We start from the raw sequence: 9,853 nt of genomic DNA, 5'->3' as shown, positions 1-9,853 counted from the left end.
TTCCACCATTCTCACCCATGCTTTTAAACTTTGCCCAGCATCAGATTTGTTTTTCAATATTCTCACAAATGCAAACCTTGTAAATCTGTCAACAATTACTAGGAAATACTTGCTTCCACCTAAAGACAAACAATTAGCTTGGGCAACATCTGCATGAACAAATTGAAATGGTCTTTGAGCAATTCTCTTGGTTTTCTTAGCAACTGGAAAAGCCCTGACCTTTACTTGATTACATACTGTACAATCCAAATGATTTTTGCATTCAGCTACTTTTAAATCTAGACACATACTGATTAAATTCTTTAAACATCTGAAACTAGCATGTCCGAATTTTCTGTGGAGCTCGTGTATGCAGTCTCATTCTTTGTGGATTGGGACATTGTTCTATGTTGTTAGCATGTCTCACACTTTGTAACTATCAATATTATTACCTCCAAGCAAATAAAGTTTATCCTTTTTCCAAACCTAGTGCCACGCAATCTCCCCCATTAAGCGTCTTCTATTACACACGTTTTCTTTCAAAGGTGACTATGTAGGTCTCTGTCTGTTAATCTGACTCACATTTATTTTTCTATACTCTTTCACATGTAAACACATCACTAAAGTTTTTTCTTTCAGGCCCTGGGCGAATGCAAACTGTATCCCCATTTTGAGTTACCAGTACCTGAGCTCTTCTCCCATCAGCCACACACTACCGCATTTACATTTTGACTGACTTTTCCTATCACTTATTAAGTTACATATTATTGACCACATGGAGCGGATGAGCGCTCCTGAATCAACTAGCCATTTAGAATTGGCACTTTTGTTTTTCCATATCATCCTGTGTCGCAAACCCCTTATCATCTAATTCTCTGTCCTTTAAAAATGGTTGGTTTGGACTGGCCCTCGTGAATATCGTGCAGCGGTTGCCCATCTGCTCCTCTTGCTTGACTTCTCTTCAGCAACCAAAAGATTACAATGTTTTTGCAGATGTCCTATCTTCTTACAGTCGAGAACATTTCGTTGCTCCCTTGAAGAAGCTGCTGTGTTCACTGCCCACGCAATCAATCCGGCTTTTGTTTGTTGTTTCTGGACACAGTCTTTAAACTTGTTGTGGCACCACCTCTCAGACAACCCTTTCTCTGGTTCTCTTCCAGTCATTCTAGGCAACAACCTTAAGTTCCTATTAAGAGTCTGCTTTGGTAAGTTGTTTTGCTAGATTGTTCGTTTGTGATATTTACCCAAGAAGAGTCTAGATGATTCTACTTTAAACTAATGTGAAGCACTGCTGCTCTTTGACTGATTCCACATCCTCTTAGTTCAGCTTGCAACAAACAAGTCTTGACATCGGTTTGTACAATGTTCTATCACACACTGCACCTTTAGTCATCTTGTTGCCTGTATACTTCTTTTAGACCATAACATTTTTGCAAAGGACAGTTGCATAGGAGTGTGTACTTCTCCTGACAATGTAATCCCCACCATCCTTGGTGGTCGCTTTATACTCTGAACGTCACAGTCTTCTTCAAGCATTGAGAGAAAAACGAAAAAGCCAGGACTTTCACTTGTATTATCTCTCTCTGCTTAGTTGGCTGCCCATTTGCCCATCGGCATTGCCAGCCCGGCCATTCAAACTGTCGTCCACAGACCTTCCTTCACAACTAGTAGCAGCATTGGTGCATCAACTCTTCAGTCAGAGTTAGATGTAGTTGTTTCTGTTTAATTTACTAAACTTTAGAATCTATCCCTTTAATTTGTGACAGTTGGACTCAACTTGGACACAGTCCTTCTGAGTACTGCCACAGCTGAATCTCCTTCCGGGCTTTCTAAACAAAAACACAGGATGAGTTACTTCACGGCAGCTTATCAGTGCCAGCGTGCAAACAGTCTTGCTCTCTGATCTGTCTTCCACAAAACTGTCTTCCACTCTCTGGAACTTTCATCGTTTTCTGGTGGTATGCTGGATGCTCTTAGTATCTGGTGCACTAAGGACACTGGAGTCACTTTAGATAAGCTGGCGCCATTAACCCTTGTCCGGGATGATGGGAGTAGTTGTAGCTTTTTACCTTCTGGCTCTAAACTCACCACCTTGTTATGCAGCGAGGACTGACCAGCTTTGGTCAGTGGTTTAATGCTTTTTTTCCAAAGCGAGCAGAGTTTTCAGAGAACTAGGCTGAAGGACACCTGACAACTCTCCAAGTCCTTCTCACTCTTCTTCCTCAGAAGTTTCCAAAACTTCTCCAGGATTCTGGACTGGCTCTTGTATCTTCACTCAACGGTCACCAGACAACTCAGTAAGTCTTCATATAAAAGATCTACTTTATTCTACTACTATTCCCATACAAAATACTCAATGGCCCTACACAATCTCCAATATCTCCCAAACTTACACTGCTACCCTCGTGGTTACGGAAAAATTAATTCGTTCCGCAAATTCTCTTCATAACCCGAGAAAATTTCGTTATCCCCGAAACACTTTTCCCATTGAAAATAACTCTACTGCGTTCTATGAACTCAGACTGAACCTGCAACTCAAAACAAAGGTCTTAAAATAGAGGCCTATTAAAGGCTAAGTAACCTACAATACAACGTTCTGGCCTGAGGGCAACTAAAGAGCTTAGGTCTACACAATCGACTGGCGAGGTCCATTTCTAAAAGTTTCTAAAGGCATAAAGAAAAACAAGTTTTTTTCTTATCTTTGATGGTTCTGGCATCTCAGACGTGTTAGGCACGGCGGAGGAGGAGGCAAGCCTCTCACAATCATCACAGCCATGACCCAAAGCAAACCCCATGGTCCACACTCTCTGGCCCGCATCATATTCAAGGTCAACACTTTCAAAAACTCTACACCCCCACACCCACACTCTCCAAATCATCACACCCCATGACCAACAGCAACCCCAAATCTAAAAAAGCAAACACCCCTATGGTCTCACTCACTTATGGCCCACATTCCAAACTCAAGGCCAGACTTTCAAAAACTCACCACCCCCCCCACCCAACAACTCTTCTCAAATTCCATCACACCACTGACCCAAAGCAACCCCAAATTCTAAAAAAGCAACACCCATGGTCACACTTCTATGGCCCACATCAAATCAAGGCCAGACCTGCAAAACTCAACACCCACAACACCCCACACTCTCAAATCATCACACCCCATGACCAAGGAACCCCCAAATCTAAAAAAGTCAACCCCATGGTCACAACTCTATGGCCCACATCATTCCAAATCAAGGCCAGACTTTCAAAAACTCCACACCCCCACACCCCACACTCTTCACAATCATCCACACCCAGACACCAAACGGCAACCCCATGGTCACCACTCTATGGCCCGTGCACCTCAAATCAAGGCCAGACTTTCAAAACACTTCAACACCCCACACCCACACATCCTCAAATCATTCACCCCCATGACCCAAACGGCAACCCCCAAGATCTAATTTTAAAACGCAACACTATCTCATGGTCACACTCTTATTGTCCACCACATCAAATTCAAGGCCAGACTTTCAAAACTCACCACCCACCACACCCACACTCTCACAATTCACTCACCACCCATGACCAAAGCAACCCCATGGTCACACTTCTATGGCCGCATCACAATTCAAGGACAGATCTTTCAAAAACTCACACCCCACACCCCACACCTCTCAATACATCACACCCAGCTGACCAAAGCAACCCCAAATCTAAAAAACGCAACCCCATGGTCAACACCTCTATGTGCCCACATCAAATCCAAGGCCCAAGACTCTCTCAAAACTCACACCCAACACCCCACACTCTCAAAATCATCACACAACCTATGGACCAACAGCACAACCCCATGGTCACACTCTATGGCCCGCATTCCAAATCAAGGGCCCAGACTTTCAAAAATCGCACACCCACACCCCCCAACTTCTCACTAAAATCCTCACCACCCATGACCAAAGCAACCCCCATGGTCACACTCTAGGTGCCCGCATTCAACTCAAGGCACAGACTTTCAAAACTCACCACCCCACACCCCACACTCTCAAATCATCATGCACCCATGACCAAAGACACCCCACACAATTAAAAAAGCAAACCCCATGGTGGGGGGCTACCACTCTCATGGCCCACTATCAAATCAAGGCCAGACTTTCAAAAAACTACACCACCCCCAACACCCCACCACTCTCAAATCATCACACCCCTGACCAAAGCAACCCATGCGGTCAACACTCTATGCGCCCGCATCAAATCAAGGCCAGACTTTCACAAACTCCACACCCACACACCCCACACGCTCTCAAATCATCATCACCACTGGACCATTACCCACCAGAACTCACAAACCCAACAGGCCAGGAAACCACCCAAAATCTCTGAACATGCAACCCCATGGTCGGCCCATTCTAAAGGATCTAAAGAACAAAAAGTGTTTTTCTTACTCTTTGCCTGCGTCTTGGCCATCCAGACGTGAGGCAGGAGGACGGCAGGAGGAGCTTGCAAAAACTCACACCCCACACCCCACCACACTCTCACAAATCATCACAGCCATGACACACACAGCCAACCCCAAATCTACAAAACGCAACCCCATGGTCACACTCTATGGCCCAACATCAAAATCAAGGCCAGACTTCAAAACTACCCACACCCCACACCCCACACTCTCAAATCCATCACACCATGACCAAAAGCAACCCCCTGGTAAGCACACTCTATGGCCTGCATTTTCCCAGAAAATCAAGGACAGGGACTTTCAAAACTCACACCCACACCCACACACTCTCCAAATCATCACACCCATGGACCAAAGCAACCACCTAATCTATAAAAAGCAACCCCATTGGTCCACACTTCTATGGCCCACCTACTCAAATCAAGGGCCGAGACTTTACAAACTCCCCCACACCCACACCCCCACACTCTCAAAATCATCACACCCATGACCAAAGCAAACCCCAAATCTCAACAAACGCCCACACCCCATGGTCACCACTCTAATGGCCACATCAACATTCAAGGCCAGACTTTCAGAACCTCACACCCCACCACCCCACACTCTCAAATCATCCACACCCATGGGACCATACCACCCAGAAACTCAAAACCCAAACGGAGACCAGAAACCCCCACATACTGAACATGCAAACCCAATCCTGGTCAGGCCCATTACTAAAGGCGGATAAAGAAAAAAAAAGGTGTTTTATCTATCTTTGTGGTCTTGGCATCTGGTCCTGGCATTCTCGGAGTGAGGCAGGACGGCGGAAGGCAGGAGCGAGCAGCGGGGCAGCCCAAAAAAGCCAAACTTTAAACCCCAATTCAAAGCCCAACTTTAAACACCTTCAGCCAATTCAAGCCAATTAACCACTTCCAGCACATTTATCCAATTCAAAGCAATATTTAACCAAATTCAGGCCATGTTCAGCCAAATGGCCCACCAAATTTAACAAAGCGTTAACCATTTTTTAAAAAAAAAATGGTTGTTTTTTTTTAAGGGTTCACCTTTGTTTTACAGGGTCACCTTTTGCCTTCTTGGATGACGGTTCTCCCTCTCTAGTGAACGGAACTGGTTTCCAAGGATGTCTTGCTTTTGCCGGCCCTTAAGCAGGTTCTTACAACTGGCTACAGGCAGAACATTATATCAACAAATGTTCAATGGCATGGCTGGTGAGCATACCTTCCAGTGTGAATGGGTGTTTGTTCTCTCACATATGAAGGACACATTGGTGGGAATTTGCCGCAAACAAAATGTCTTTAACTTTCTGCGTTGGCAAAAAATGCCCCCGCCAGCATCCTCCTCCTGCTGGACCCCTGTCGTAAAACTGGAGCCAAGTCCTCTCATCCACGGGCCGAGACGTGTTGCATCGCGCCAAGGCCTTTCCGAGGTCCTACCGTTGTCAGGTCCTCGTTGTGGCTCATCACATGACGTTCCTCCACGTCCTCGTTGTCCACGTCGAGTCCCAGGGACCTTGCGATGGAGACGATCTCGTGCACCTCTTCCTTCTTCACACCTGGCTCAGCACCCTCGGGTCTGCGACCCTTCCAAGGAAGGAAGCATCAGGCCACCAAGCTTCCTCCATGACAGCAATCAGGTTTTTTTGCGCTGGTGATCTCTCTTGCCCAGGCCCAGCGTCATACACCCATCTTCAAAAAAAGCACACGGACGATACTCAAAATGCTGCTTTCAGAACTACTCGAAGGGTTCAGCTGTGTGACTCTCCGTCACATCGAAACAACGCTTTGAACAGGTGCTTGGCTGTAGACTCTCTTGAAGTTGGCAAATCACCCTGCGGTCCCATGGGGTTGCAAGAGGGAGGTCGTGTTGGGATGGCAGAAAAACTGGGACCTTGCATGAAGGAGAAAACTCCGCGAGTGATTGTCCTTATCTCCAGGCCATGCTGCCGGTGCGCAGGAGCATTGTCCAAGAGAGGAGGGGAGTTGCACCTTTCAAGGGCCAAATTCCTCTTCCTCCAGGTACCGCTTCCACTGTCGGGGGTGAAAGGACCACTGTTGATCCAATCCACGAAAAGGAGGCGTGTGTTTGGACACCATGCGACGGCCATTTGGAACGCCAAACTCACTGGCAACTGTCCTTCTGTATGTTGTGTTGCCTTGAACGGGCCCTTGGATTTTACGGGAGTGGTAATACACCAACAGCGAGGATTGCTTGACCTTCACGTCCCCGCTGGCAATTGCGCAACAACGCAAGTTGTGAAAGCGGTCCTTCATAGGCTTGTGGCCTGGCTGTCTCCTCTCCTCCTGGGTGATGTAAGGTGCGGCGGAGGCATCTTCTCCAAGAAGAGGCTCCCGTCTCGTCGCAATTGAAACTACTGCTGCGGGACGTAGCCTTCCTCCTCCCACCATGGCCTTGAACTCGACGCACGAATGCTCTCGTTGCGGCCTGAGTGGTCTGCGCTGGACCGCCTCGCCGTGACGGCACGACAGAGTGGATCACCGGTCCTCTCTTGAACTTTTCGAACCAGCCACGTGATGCTTTGACAAGTTCCGGTGAGGTGCGGCTGGCTCCTTCCTGCGAGAAGACGTTTTCCTTCACCTGCCTCCTTGCTGGCCAGGTCTTCGGAAAATGCTGGTGGAACCTTACTAACACAGACTGAGACGGCAGGTGGTAACACCGTGTCCCACGACTCCGCTCCCTTTTCCTTAATCCAGATCGGAGAAGCATGCCGCGCTCCATCTCCTACGTGATCTGTTTCGGTGGTCTCTCTGCTTGGGCAATCGTCCCGTGTCACGCTCTTTGCTGCTGGAGCCACAACAGCTTCTGATGGTCCTCCTACTGCTTGAGGACAGTTGGCCCACATTGTCGAAGGGTTTAGTCCATACATCACTTGGACAACTGTCCACCAAGACGGCACGCCCTCTCGTGCTTGGCGACTTGATATTCCTTCTTGTCCTCCAAGGACAAAAGGGAGCCTCTTCTTTTTCTCACCGCTTGGCTTGTGGAGCCCATAGCTCAAGCCTAAAAAGCGACAAAAAGGGCACAGGCACTGAGCAAAGCGCCACAATTGGAAACCACCCCCACCCCCATGGTCACACTCTCTGGCCCAAACTTGAAAACTCACTCACACCCACACTCTCCAAATTATTCCACACCCATGGCCAAAGCGACACCCAGCAGAACCACAAACAAACCCATAGGCAAACAAACCCCCAAAAATCATATAAATGCCACCCTATGGTGAGACTCTGTGTCCCCACATGGGAGCAAAGCGCACACTTTTAACAACCACACTCCCCACCTTTGGAAAACAGCAGAAGTCCATCAAGAAAGCAAACAACCCGCATACACAAATCAGAAAATGCCAACCCTATGGTGAGACTCTGTGTCCCACATGTGGAGCAACGAGCACACTTTTAAAACCCAACACTCCACACTTCTGAAAACCGCCAGAGCCATCAAGAAAGCAAACCAGCATCCCCATCACAATCAGACAAATGCCACCACTATTGGTGAGGACTTCTGTGTCCCACAATGGGCAGCGCAAAGGCACACTTTTAAAACCCCACACTCCACACTTTGAAAAACCAGGCAAGAGCCACTCAAGAAAGCAAACCAGCATCCACCAAATCACGAAACATGCCCACCCTATGGTGACGAGTCTCTGGCCACATGTGACCATGGCCAGACGTTTTTTAAAACCCACCACTCCACACTTTGAAAACACAGCAGAAGCCACTCAAGAAAGTCAAAAACCAGCCCATCACAAATCATAAAATGCCACCCTATGGTGGAGACTCTGTGTCCCACCATGGGAGCAAACGGCACACTTTTAAAACCCACACTAACCACACTTTGAAAACAGCAGACGCCATCAAGATAAATGCAAACAGCACTCCACCAACTCATAAAATGCCACCCTATGGTGAGAACTCTTGTGTCCCACAGTGGAGTCATAAGGCACACTTTTAAAACACCCACACTCCACCACTTTGAAGACACAGCCAGAGCCATTCAACGAAAGACAACACCAGGCATCCCACAAAATCAGAAAATGCCACCTCTATGGTGAGACTCTGTGTCCCACATGGGAGCAAGCAAAGGCCACACTTTTAACAACCCACACTCCACACTTGAAAACAGCAGCAGCCATCAAGTAAAGCAAACCAGCATCAACACAAATCAGACAAATGCCACACCTATGGTGAAGACCTCTGTGTCCCACACATGGCGAGCAAAGGCACACCTTTCTAAAAACCCACACTCCCCACACTTTGGAAACAGCAGAACGCCATCAGGAAGACGGCAAACCCAGCATCCACCAAATCAGAAAATGCCCACCCCTATGGTGAGAGGATCTTGTGTCCCACATGGGAGCAAAGGAAAAACTCTTTAAAAAGCCCACACTCACACTCTTGAAAACAGGACAGCCATCAAGAAACGCAACCCACGCATCCCACAAATCAGAAAATGCACAGCCTATGGGTGATGACTCTTGTGTTCCCACATGGGAGCAAAGGAAAACTTTAAAAGCCACAGTACCACACTTTGGAACAACAGGGAACAGCCATCAAAGAAAGGCAACCACAGCATCCACAAATCTCATAAAATGCCACCCTAGTGTGAGAGTCTCTGGAACACATCTGTGGGACCATGGCCAGAGTTTAAAAAGTCACACAACACCACCACCCCACAGCAAACCACCACCACCACATCCCAAAGCCTGCTCACCACCCCCACAAGAAGAAGGTTAAAAATCATCATCCACCTACCTGTAGAGACAGTCCTGATGGCCGGTCTTGATCCGAAGAGTGCACACCTGGCAAAAGCCACGAACAAGATCCAAGAGCACGAAAAGCCAGGAAAAGTTCGAAAGCCAAACTAGTGGATTCACAAGTTCGAGCTACAGAAGGAGACTCTTCTCTAACACACTCCACCAGGACCCAGGACAAAAGTGGGGCAGATCCAAAAACAAACGGTTGTTGTTTACTGAAGCAAACGCAACCCCCACCCCCCCCCCCAATTTCAGTTAGCCAATCCAGGTGATCAGCTTGATTTTGTCAAGCCCATCTCACTGCTTGCTAACGAAATTCAAAATTCGCGCCCACAGTATAACCCCTCAACTCAGCCCACTTAGGCTTCTCCGTTAGCCACTGGGAAAGTCCTACTAACTTGCACTTTGCATCGTTTGAATTTCGCCCGCGAAACTGAATTTCGTAACCCGAACAAATATTACGTAAACCCGAAACAGTTTTTCCTATACCAACTTTTTTCGTATCCCGCAAATTATCGTTAACCCGATCATTTCGTATCCCGAGGCACCAGTGTTACTCCCACAAAATCTACAATTGGCCAAACACTAGCAATATCTATCAGCCGTTGTTCATACTACCACCCCACTTAGTCACGTTCCCACCCAGTGGGCGGTTG

The sequence above is a fragment of the Sceloporus undulatus genome, chromosome 1 (genome assembly GCF_019175285.1).
Source record: "Sceloporus undulatus isolate JIND9_A2432 ecotype Alabama chromosome 1, SceUnd_v1.1, whole genome shotgun sequence".
NCBI classification, from domain to species: Eukaryota; Metazoa; Chordata; class Lepidosauria; order Squamata; family Phrynosomatidae; genus Sceloporus; species Sceloporus undulatus.
This window is presented reverse-complemented; position numbering follows the sequence as displayed.